The following is a 12,971-nucleotide window of genomic DNA, read 5'->3' on the forward strand; positions in this document are numbered from 1 at the left end:
TAAAATTTTTTAATAAAATACTAAATTTGAATTAATTTATAAATTAATTATTTATGATTGCTTACTTTTTATTTTTTTTTTTATTTTTAATTTCAGAAAAAAAATAATATAAACATATAAATAATTATATAAATTATAATATAAAAAAATAATTTTTGGTTGAATTTTATGAAAATACCAAAACTAATTTATTCAAAAATATTAAAAATTTCTCAAAAATTATTTTATTTTGCTCATAAAATATAATTTAATTAATTTTTTATTAAAAAAAAAACAAAAAATTATTAAACTTCCTTGAAAAATTTGCCGCATCAACAAACAAACAACAACCTTTTTGTACCAAAACTCTTAAACATTCATCACGGAAGACAAGGATCTCTCCCAACTCACGACACGGACACCATTTAAACGCAATTTGATCAAAACGCGATAACTTTAAAAAGATACATTTTCCAACATTCCCATATTTAAACACATTTTATCACGTCTCATAATCTCGCCTCTTACAAATCACATGCCCAATTAGATCACAATCAAAATCGCACCGCTCTCATGTCTCTCATGAAGGAAGTCTGGGGCAGCAAGAAAAAAAATTAACCAATAATAATTGCAAAGTAATAACACATTAATATATTTAATAATAATAAATAAAATATAATTTTCATTAAAGTTTCACATGTGAGTATACAAATTAAAAGTGCCCCATATGCGTCAATTATTAACATTAACAAAAGGCAATGAACGAACATGTGCAATACTGAACCATTTATTCGATATGTCTTGTCTAGCGGTGCATATTTCATGCTTTATTGACTTCTTTTAAAAGAAACAGCTGAAAAAAAAACACAAAAATAATAATTATTATATCAAGTACTATTATTAAAAAGTTAGATATGTTAAGATTATTAACATACAATAATTCCGAATGTTTCAATAACTGTATTGTTCGCGATTTTGCACTCTTTCGCATATTTAATGGTAAAATCTAATAAATTTAACAAGATCGATTTTTGTCATGTCATGGAGTGTGCTTGTGTTGTGTGAAAAATAGGTGGTGGCAAAGAAATAAAAATAAAAAAAAAATTTTAAGATTAATCATATTTTAATTAGAAAGGCGTGAGGTTTCTGGAATTTTTCACAAAACACAATAAAGTATAAATTCTTTTGTCGATTAATCGAATTATGTTATAGATATTGAAAGCAAATAGCGGTTCGAAGGTTGTTGGTAGCCACACCAAAAAATCTTAATTTTTTTTTCTCACCATGGTCGTCATCGAGAGTAAAGTGTTTGATTTTTATTAGGAAGTAAATTTTTGTTTATTTAATTTTTTTATTGTTATTTGGGCAAGTGCAACAAAATGATTCATATTTTTTTTTGACCGCAAAATATCAGGTAGGAGGGTAAATAATATTTTTAGATTTTTTTTATTTAGTTTAAAATTGTATTGAACAGTATATCAAGACTGTAACATATTTAAAAGAAATAAATAAAAAATAATTAGTTTAATAAAATATAATTATTATTTTTAATAAAATATTTTTTAATAATAAATATTAACAATAAAATAATATTAATAAATTAAAATTTTAAAAAGATATTATTATTATTTTTAATTAAATATTTAAATATATTTAACATATTTAATTAACTTAAATATTTAACATTTTTTTAAAAAATTAGCATATTTGCCTTGTGTTCTAAACTATTTATTATTAATATTTTTTTATTATTTGAAATTTTTGTTCAATTTTATAAATTCACACGAATTTTATCTACAATTTTAATAATATATGTATATTATATAATAAAAAATAAAACAAGTCAATATAAAATAATTATTTTTTTATCATATTTTCTTCAAGTTTTAAATTTTAATTAACTTGTGAATTTTTGTAAAAGTAATTAAAACATTTTTTGTAGTAAAAAAATTCTCACTTCTGAACTATATTTGGTAATAAAATGTTGTTTTTTTAAACAAAGAAAAAATTAATAAAAATATATTAACAAATTATTTAAATGTTTTAAAATTAATTAATTTTTATAAAGATTTTTTTACTTGAATTTTAATAATTAACATTTTTTTAACAACTTTAATTTAATATTTTTTTTAAATTAAATTTAAAAATAATGAAAATTAATAAAAAATTATTAATAAAATTTTAAATTAAATAAATAATTAAATTAAAGAATAAAATTTAAAACATTTTTTAATAAATATCATATTAAATAATATTATATTTTTTAAAAATTTTCCATAAACTTATTAAAAACCTTTCAATTTTTTTCTCAATTTCGGAACCTTTGATAAAAACAAATCAAAGCAAATTAGGTTAAATTCAATATATGAACAAAAGCCGCGCCGCAACTATTATGAAGTAATGCAATTTCGATTTCCTTGACGCCTTATTGAGACCACTCCTTGACACCTGTGTGCGCAAACAGAACACCTTTCACCAAAGTGCACTTTTTTCGCCGTCGCAGTCAATTATTGATGTTATTACCAACGAATTGTCGAATTTTTGGACATTGTCTTTTTCTTTATTATTATTTTTTTTTTGTTGTCTTGACATTAAACGAAATTTATGATATGGAACAGTGGGACATGAAACAAATTCACATATGCGAAAATTGTAATGAATTAATAAAACATGCAAACTTACATAAATTATTAACAATGTACGCATGTTAGCTCCTCGAGTATTAAATTTTATAAAGGAAACAGATAAAAATCTGGCGTTTACAATAAATTATATGTCATTTCGCAGTCATTTAAAATATCCGAACAAAAAGAGTAAAAGGTCGTAAAATGGACCAATTTCTGTTGAAAAAACAAAAAAAACGTAATTTCGGCGATAAACATGTCTTTAACGAAATTTAAATGAATTTCTTAATCAAAAACTGTCGATCTCTCACGGTCCCGTTCGAACAAAAGAATCACTCAAACATGTCAGTTCTTTCATGAAATAAAATTACAAAAAAAAAGAGAATTGCAATTTTCAACTAAAAACTAGTTATTTTCAGGTTGGCATTAGAACAATTAATTCGCAAAGTAGAACAATCTAGAAATCGGAGCAAAAATAAAGTGAACGGATTTTTATCGTTCGACGAAGCGAGCCCTACTGCATACGTTTGAATTACAGTAACAAATAATAATAAGAAAAAAAAAATTAACAACAAAAAAAGAAACGGTATCCACCCAAGGCCTTCTCAAGGCCATTCAATGTGTACATGTGAGACGATAAATTGAAATTAATACACGACGGCTTGTATTACGAACATTCATTTTTTTTTATTATCATCAAGATACCAAGACATGGAGAAATAAATATTTTAATGTGTAACGTTTAAGGAAAAGATATTCGATGCGAAAGAGGAAACAACAAAAAATTGAAAAAAAAAACGCACAGATGGGTGACTTCTAATTACTTTATTATTATTTTTTTAATTGTTTTAAATTTTTTGACTGACAAGGTTCTTCGAAATAAGTCCTAATTTACTCGAAAAAAAAATTAAAAATCGTTTAAACAAATAAATAAAGGAATTCTGGCGTCAAGAATTCTGATTAATAGACCAAATCCAAGGACGTCGTTGTGTACAAATATTAATTATTTATCGATTTATGGTCAAGTAATTCGTTGGCAGGCATTATTTGTATATATTATTGCTAAATTAGTGAGGAATGATTCATGCGAACATTCTTTCAAAAAAATACAAAAATGAAGAAAAAAAAGTTTCAAGCACGATATCTTGTACAATTTTTGCATTATTAGTCAAAAAGTATGCGCGCATTTCAAAGGCGTGTTAAATAAAAGAATATGCTGCTGCCAAGAAACAACAACACTAAATAAAATATAAAATAATTTAAAGTACAAAAAAAAATGCTACAAAACGGCCTTAGAAAAATATCTGATTTTGCAATCTACTTTAATAGTTAGTTGCACTTATACTAAATAATTTTTTTCATGTTAATATTACCTGTTTAAGTACATGTGTTAGCAGCAAGAGTTTGTTGTTTTCGGGATTTTATGAGCTACTAGCTGAAAAAATGAAAAGTTAAGAAAAAAAACAAGAGAAATTAATTAAGAGAAAGGAATTCTTTTGAAATTCTCAAGGTAATTTCTCAAAATGTTTACTGTTATTGACATAAATCCAAAAAAATAATTTTTCAAGTTTATAATCTGTACTTTGTCATTATTTTGCGATTTGGCGGCGCTTTGTTAAAATTATTAATTATCACGTTAGGTTTAATGACAAAATCAAATTTTTTGCAGTTTTTGCGAAAAAAAATACTTTTACCTTCGTTTATTAATAATTATTAAAATTATAATTCTAGAAATTAAAAAAATACCATAAATAAAAATATAAATAAATTAAATAATTATTTTATAAAAAAAAAATTAAAAAAATTTTTAAAAATAATTTTTAATTAATAAATTATTTTTTTTTCACGTAAATTGTTTTAGTTTTGGAAGTAAAAAAAAATAAAACTTTTTTTTTTGTAATTTTCAAAGAATTATTGAATAAATTATTCAAAAATTCTTAATTAAATTATTAAAAAAAAAATAATTTTTAATGTTATGTTTAAAAAAAATTAAATTATGTGATTGTCTGAATAGATAATTTTAGAAAATAATTATTATTTTATTTTATTTATTTTTTTATTATTTTTTTTAAAGCAATAAGTCTTCAATTTTTAATAGTAAAAATATTATTTGTGAATTTCTATATATTATCTTAATAGTTAAATTATTTATCAACATATATTATTTAATTGATAATTTTTTTTAGGTTCGTATTTTTTTTTTTTAATTTTAAGAAATTAAATTTAAATAAAAAATAATTATTCATTTTAAAAAATTGAAAAAAAAAATCGAAAATGTTTGAAAAATATAAAAATTTTATGAAAGTTTTTATCTCTTCTAATAATCAAAAATTAAGTAAATAATAAAATCAATAGTTTTCCATATTGTAAAATAAATTTAAAAAAAATAGAAATATACATTATCTAATTTTTTTTTTTGTTTATTTACTTAAAAAATATTTAAAAAATATAAAATTATTTTTTTAAGTTATTTTTATTTGTTTTAATTATTTTATTAATTAATTTCAAAGTATTTTTTAATTTTAAGAAATTATATTTAAGCATAAAATAATAAGGTATTAATTTAAAAAAAATTTAAAAATAATCAAAGAAAATTTTTCTTAATTTTTTTAAATTTAATAATTTTTCTATAATATTTTTTCAGTTTTTATATTTATTTTGTTATTTTTGATTAAATTTACTAACGTATATATATTAATATATATTATATTAACGTATATATATTAACATTTTTTTTAAATATTTTTTTTTAATTTTTAAAAATTTTAAATTAATAATTAATTATAATTATTTATTTATTAAATTTTTAGCAACTTATTATGTTCTTAACCAACTTATTTTTTTTTTTCATTTCAGATCTTCAGAGAACGTTTTAATTATTTTACATCCTTGATCCAATCACTTCTCAAGAAATGTCTTCCTATTCCAATCACCTATAAAAATTTCCATTCACCCCATATGGTGACCGACTGTTCGCTTGACACACAAAAAAAAATCTAATTCACCAATAAATATTAAATATAAACATTAAACATAAACTTTTTTTGCGCAAAAAAAAAATAAATAAAAAAAAACTTTTAAAAAATAAAGCAAATAAATACCAAATATAATAAAAGTAAAGTAGTACAACATTAGTATCTAATAAAAATTGTGTGTCTATCTATTATAATATTATTATTGCAAAAAGCGTGTATTTGTACCTACATGAGTTCATACAAAAGTGGTGCACGCCTGCCTTTATTATATTTATTTTTTTAATACTTCTAACAAAAAAAAACATAACTACTCTAATATAAGATCAAACTGGCTAAACATATTAAATATGCCTGAAAAATGAAAGGAAAAATCTAATATCATATATTTTTAAGTCAATATAAAGTTTGTACAAAACAACAACAACAACGACTGCAAACATGAATACCATTAAAAATTAACCTTTTAATATTTTTAGACTTTTATATTTTTTTTTTCTTCAAGTAATGTAGTAACATAGAAGTGATTGTCTATGTTTTTATTGTTTTTTTATATGCTTTTATGCTGACAACCTCAAGTGATTTCATGTACATGTGTTACATTAGTCGACGAAAAATATGACTTTGTCAAAAATGTGCCAATTCGAGTCCTTTCAAATTAACGTTAAACTTTTGCGGAAACGTAACGAAAAATCATGTTAATGTCTTTAGGCTCGCAGATTATCGCAACTAAAGCAATTTAAGTATGTTGTTAATCGTAACAAAAGTTGTCAGAAACGCTTTTATTACTTGGCAGTCATTTTAAGAACAGGAATCTTTGTTTCGCAAAAGAAGACAATAAAATAACCGAGAAACCAGTTGAGCAAGAAATATTTTCCGCAGGATCGAAGAGGTGAGTCTAACTGGTCTTACACGGTGCGACGTACGTGATGCATTAAATATGCGGATTGACGCATGTTAAGCCTTCATAGAACAAGTAAATGTTGCAAATTGAATTAAAATATGCGTGAGGTTGAGAGGGTGAACATTTTTTTGGTCTTTTTTGGGTCAAAGGTGTCAATCAAGTGTCGGTTTTAGGTGAAAATAATGTCAAAAGTTTACGAGTTGAGAGGTTTTAAGTTAATAAGTTAATTTTTTTGTAAGTGTTTTTAGGGTGTCAGAAAAATTTTAAACCTTTAAAAATTAATTATTTTAATTAAATTTATAAAAATTTAGAATTTTTTATAAAAAATAATTTTTTAACATTAATTTTATGCAAATTTTAATAATATTATTATTAATCCAAAATATGTAAAAATATAAAATTCATTAATATTAAAATTTTATATTTACTTTAATGAAATATTTTACAAATATAAGAAAACCTTTTGTTTGAAAAATAACATAGGTATAGAAATTTATAATTATTATAATAAATTATTTAAAATAATTATTTTTTTAAATAATTTATAAAATAAGTAATTAATTAAATTTTAATTAAATTATTTTAATTAAATTATTTTTTTAGAAAATTAAAATGTTCATTTTTTATATAAAAATAAATTATTTAAAAAATCATTTTTATTTAATTTTTATTCAAAATTTATTTTTTTAAATAATTTATTTTTATATAAAAAATTACATTTTAATTTTCTTAATTTTAAATCATTTATTTCTTTTATTATTTTAAGTATAATAAGTATAATAAAAAAAATATTTAAAAATTTTTAACGGTTATTTTAAACTAAAACTAAAAAATTTTTGAAGATTTTTCTTATTTTTAAATATTTTTTTTATCGAAATATTTTTTTTATCAAAAATCGCTAAAAAAAAATGATTAATTTTAAAAAATAAATTTTAAAACCTTACATTATCTCAAATAAATCTCGGCAAAATTACGCCACCCTACAAACTGTATCACAATTTGTCCTCGAGTACTTATCTCTCTGACTGGTGTCATGTTGAGCTGTGTTGCTATGTGCCGAATGCGAAACTGAAAGTATTTAATAATAACTGGTATCTGTTAACGCGTGTTGATTTTTTTTTTATTTTTTGTTACAATTCCCATTTTCCATTGAGAGTACAGTTATTGTCTCCTCAAGTATTTTTTTTTTTTAAATTAAATCTCATCCGCGATGGGTTCATTAACTTTTAACAGCATCGATTGCCTTCAATTCAACGAGAACATGAATTATGCATCAAACTGGTTCAAAATTCTTTCCTTCCTTCCGGAGTTTCCGAAAAAATGAAAAAATCATGAAGAAGAAGCGACAAGCGGAAGAACGCACTATGAGGAAGTTTAATTTTTTTTAGTAATTAAAATTCTTATTTTTGTTCGGGGAGAAATAAATAATACGCGTATCTCGTGTAAAAAATCTAATTTTTGCTGAAAATTTTTAATATAATTAACGTTGCGCGCTATCTGGCAAACAGCAATTACCTAACAATTTTAATATGCATATTAAAAGAGATTTAGATCAACGTTTCGAAAAAGCAATATTGGTCTCTGCTGCACAAAAATATAAATTATAATGCACGTAAAGTGACAGCTACGGTGCCGCTCTGGAATTTATGAACGGTCTATTAAGCAGCTGGCTTACGAAAAAAAAAAATTTTTTTATTTTTTCTCCTTCTTATTGGCAATAATTTTTTTTTTCTAAGGATAAATGCTAATAATAATAAAATAAACACCATGACCAAAAAATTATTTATTTTTATGAACATTCAACATATTAGCACTAAATATTTTATTTATGTATGTTTACGTTTAGTCTCGAGTTATAGGTTAGTAATGCGCGAGACAACGAAAAAAAGTACACAAAAACCTCTAAATACGAAATGAAAGTGTTTATAAATATTTTTACGTGCGCGATAAAATAAAACATATATAAGACAAAAAAATGTTATTTCCCCCATTATAATGCATTAATGCTGAAAATAATTATTTTAACTTTCATTATGCAACATAATAATTTGTCTTGCAGCATTTTTGCGTTCTTATCAAAAACCATGACATAATTTTTTTTCCTTAATAATTAATAATAAAAATTATTTTTTTGAATGAAATGATAACAAGAAAGTATCAAAATGATTAAGTTGTGTTAAGTATATAATTATTTTCTTAGCCCTTTTTTAATAATTATGTATAATTACCAAAATTAATCATCAAGGAACTTTAAAGCTGTGAAAATTGATTAATTACTGACACACGCTATTAAGCTCAAGCCCACAAATAAGCCATAAATTTCCGCAGAAACACCTATCATAATAAATTTTAACATATTTTTTGTATTTTTTGTTAAAAGAAATATATTATTAATAATCACACCGATAGATCAAGTAAAAGGGCAAGCAAACGTGAGACAAAAATTATGAGTAACAAACTGTTTAATTTAATAATAAGAGTTGTCCTTCAGAATTGATATTTTATTACCGTTTCCGAAAGTAAAAGTAGGGCGTGTTAAACAAGTTTCTTTTTTTCACGTATTTTTTTTTATACTAAGTCTTACTATCATATTTTGATTAAAATGAACTTTGTTTTATTATTGCGTTTTTACGGTTATTTAATTACAGTTTCGTTCTGAAAAGTATAAAAAAAATATGACGTTCTTTTATGGTTGGGATTTTTTCAACACTGTTTCACAATGCAAAAAATATTTTTTTGTTGTCAATTGGAGTCATTTTAGTTTGATTCTTAAGTTAAAAAAAATTAATTTTCTAATTTTTTAAAATTAATTAAATTCAATTTATTAAAGAAAATTGTATCATTTTTATTAAATAAAAAAAAATAATATTTCTAATGAAATTAAATGAAATTAATTACTTAATTATTTAAACAATTATTTGATTAATTAATTAGATAAATTAATAATAAAATCTAATATTAATTAGATTTTTTTTAGATAAATTTATTTCATTTAATTAATTAATTAATTTTTTAAATTAAATAAAATTTTAGAAATTAAAAAAAATTTTTTTCGATGAATTTTAATATTAAGTGATTAATTTACGTAATGAAAAAAAAAATAATAGAAAGTTCTTTTTTAAAAAAAAAATAATTATTTTGGCTAAATTTGACCCATTTTAGCTGAAATTAACAATACTTCATAACTAAGTAAACTATCATTTCATGTAAGACTTATTTAAAACATTTAATTTTTTTTTCTAACTGGGCTTTTGTGTAATTTTTTGTATGAACGTAAAGATCTTAAGTTAGCTTAAGTCATGTTAAGTCAATAATTTAGATTTTAAAATGAATCAAATTTTATAATGAAATTCATAAGCTTATAATATTTTATATTATTTTAATAATATTTTAGGTAAACAATGTGATAATTTTTTTACTAAATATCGAACTTTAAAAATATTTTTGAACAAATTTTTGGTCCAAATATTAATGATTTGTTAAGTTTCAACTTAAGGTATTTACGTTCAAACAAAAAAAGTTTTATAATAAAATATCATTAAAAAATTCTTTTTAAAATTTAATTAAGTTAATTTAAATTCTTTTACAACTAAAATTATATATTATTTTTTAATTTTGGATAATTTTTCAAAAGTTCAAGGTTTAGGACCTTAAGTCGTAAAGGAAAAAAATGATAAAAAGCTTTATCATTTTTATAAATTTTTTATTTTTAAAAAAAATTTTATTTAATCAAATTTTTTATTTTTATAAAAACAATTTTTAGTTCAAAAATCTGTTTTAATTTATCATAACAAAGCAACTTTTTAATAAAAAAAAATATTCTTAAGTCCCAAAAATTTAAATCTTCATTGATTTTTTGTTTAAAGCAAGCATTCCAATTTTTATAAAAAATTAAATTTTTCTTGACTTAATATTAAACATCTAAAAACAATATTTTTTTTTTTAAATTCGTTATTTGCCGACATTTTTGAATTTGCTAAACAGTGTAATTTAACAAAGAAAAAAACTAATAGAATGCACAAAAAACATTAACATTTTCAGACAATTTTGATTGAATTGAAAAGAACTTTTAAAACGTTAGAATTGGAGTGCCGCGCATTGTTAACTTGTCAAAAGTGTTTAGTAGCCATGCCATGCCAAGCTTAGCCACTAGAATAGTGAGTAACACCCATGCTTAGGTAGACATGAACAAGGACTTATTGTTAAAATTACAAATCAAACAACAATCACTTTGCTTGCAAAAGTTTATTGTACGCACTTTGGCCGTTTTTTTATATTTTTTTTATAAAAATAAATAAATAAACATAATTTAGGAACATAGAGAGACACAGAGAGGTACATTCATAGTACATTATTTACTGTTACTTTTATTTTGATTTTTTTTTTATTTTTTATTATTATTATTAAAAGTAATAGAGTTTACATTATCTTAGACCATGATGGTGGTGCTTTATGAACAACATATATACAATAGTCAACATTTTGTGCTCTATTTAAATTAAATTGAGAACCACACCCAAACAAGTAAACGTTAACATTCGTGTTGTTATTACCTTGTTTCCCTCTTACTTTAATTTTTTTTAAAAACTTTTTGTACATTTATTCTTAAGACAAATTTTTAACTGTTTCAAAATAATATCATTCCAACGATTTGTTTGCAGACACTACAATAATGCACATACATAAAAATATTAATAAGCGTAAATTAATATTTTTTTTTTGTACACAATAAAACTTAATAATAAAATATTAACGAGGAATTTTTGTTTATTAATTTCATTGCACGACTTTTTCGGGTATTTTTAAAAATATTTCCACGCAACAGTTAAAATCAAGAGTTGAAGGAAACATTTTTGTTGTGGATTTTATTAATTACTTGTGACGCGTGTTCTATTCAATAGTAGCTGAGATTACTGGCGAGCGAAGTAAGTAGTTGTTGTTTAGTAGAATATGCATGTTGCTGTCGATCCGGGTTCGTTTGAGTCATGTTTGAAATTTAATGCGTACTTTTGCCTTGATGCAGATTATAGTTGAAGTCCTTTTAATTGAACCAGGCGTTTCCTTTCTTTATGGTGAGTTAATTTTGATCATTAATCAAGATTTATTTTTACAAATTAATCAAAAATTGTTAATTTTTTTAATGAAAATATTAATTGTATGACGAATTTTTGATAAAATGAGAAATTTAATACAGGAAGTTGAAGCTTTTGATTGATTTTTAATAAGAATCGTGAAAAAAGGATTAATTATTTTTTTTAAATTAATAAAAAGATTTGAGTTATAAGAAAAAAAAGTAGGAAACGAACCTTTAAAATAAATTTTTAAATTTTTATGAAAAAAAATATTAAAAATATTTAATTTGTTATATATTAAAAATAAATAATAAAACATTTAATGATTATTTATTTAAAATTAAAAAAACAATTTTTTGTTAATTTAAATAATTTATAGCTTAATGAAAAAAATTAATTTAATTTAATTAAAATTTTAAAATAAAATAAAATATTTTATTGAAAGCTATATTAAATAATTATTAAATTATTATAAATTATTTAAAATAAATAAAATAATATTTAAATTTATTAAAAATAAATAATTAAAAAATTAAATTACAAAAAAAAATAAAAATTATTATTACAATATATTATTATAAAATTAATTTTATTTAAGTGTTAATTAATCATATTTATTATAGAATCTAAAAAATATTTAATTTATTTTGTTATGTTATGTATAAAATTAATTTTAAATTATATTTATTAAGTAAAACCAAATAATTTAATTTAATTAAAAAAAATTAAAATTTTAAAATAAAATTAAAAATTTTATTAAAAGTTATATATTTTTGATTATTTTTTAAATTAATGTTTAAAAATAAATATATTTGAAAAAAAATAAATAAAAAGTGAACATGATAATAAAATAAATTTTAAAAATAAAATTTTAAATTATTAATTATGAAAAAATAAATTTATTTTTTTAAATTTGTACCTAATATTATTTTTAATAAATTAATTATTACTTAAAAAATAAATATAAAAATTATTATAAATTTTAATAAAAAATCAAATAAAATGAAATAATTAATTTTTATAATTAATTATCAAAAATTAATACAAAATAAAATAAAAAAAATATAAATATATATAATAAACTAACATTAACCTTGTAAAGAAAGTAAAATCTGATTCCATCAAAACAATTTTTTTACATCCAAACACATGTTCACGGAAATCATACAAAAGCAGAAGATTATATCGAAAGCAAAAACATCATGTTCAACATCATTATTACCATTAAAAAACCACACAAAAAGTCTTTCACCAAAAACGATTAAAATTACTTCAAAGTAACCAAAGTAATTTTTGTCCACGAACAAATTTTCCATTCATTCCCTAAACAAAGAAATGCAAGATTTGCATGCCTTGATAACAATTTTGTAAACAAATACTTGAGCAAACCTTTTATTAAACTTTTAAATTAAAATATAAC

This window comes from Culicoides brevitarsis, chromosome 2, assembly GCF_036172545.1.
Source record: "Culicoides brevitarsis isolate CSIRO-B50_1 chromosome 2, AGI_CSIRO_Cbre_v1, whole genome shotgun sequence".
NCBI lineage: Eukaryota > Metazoa > Arthropoda > Insecta > Diptera > Ceratopogonidae > Culicoides > Culicoides brevitarsis.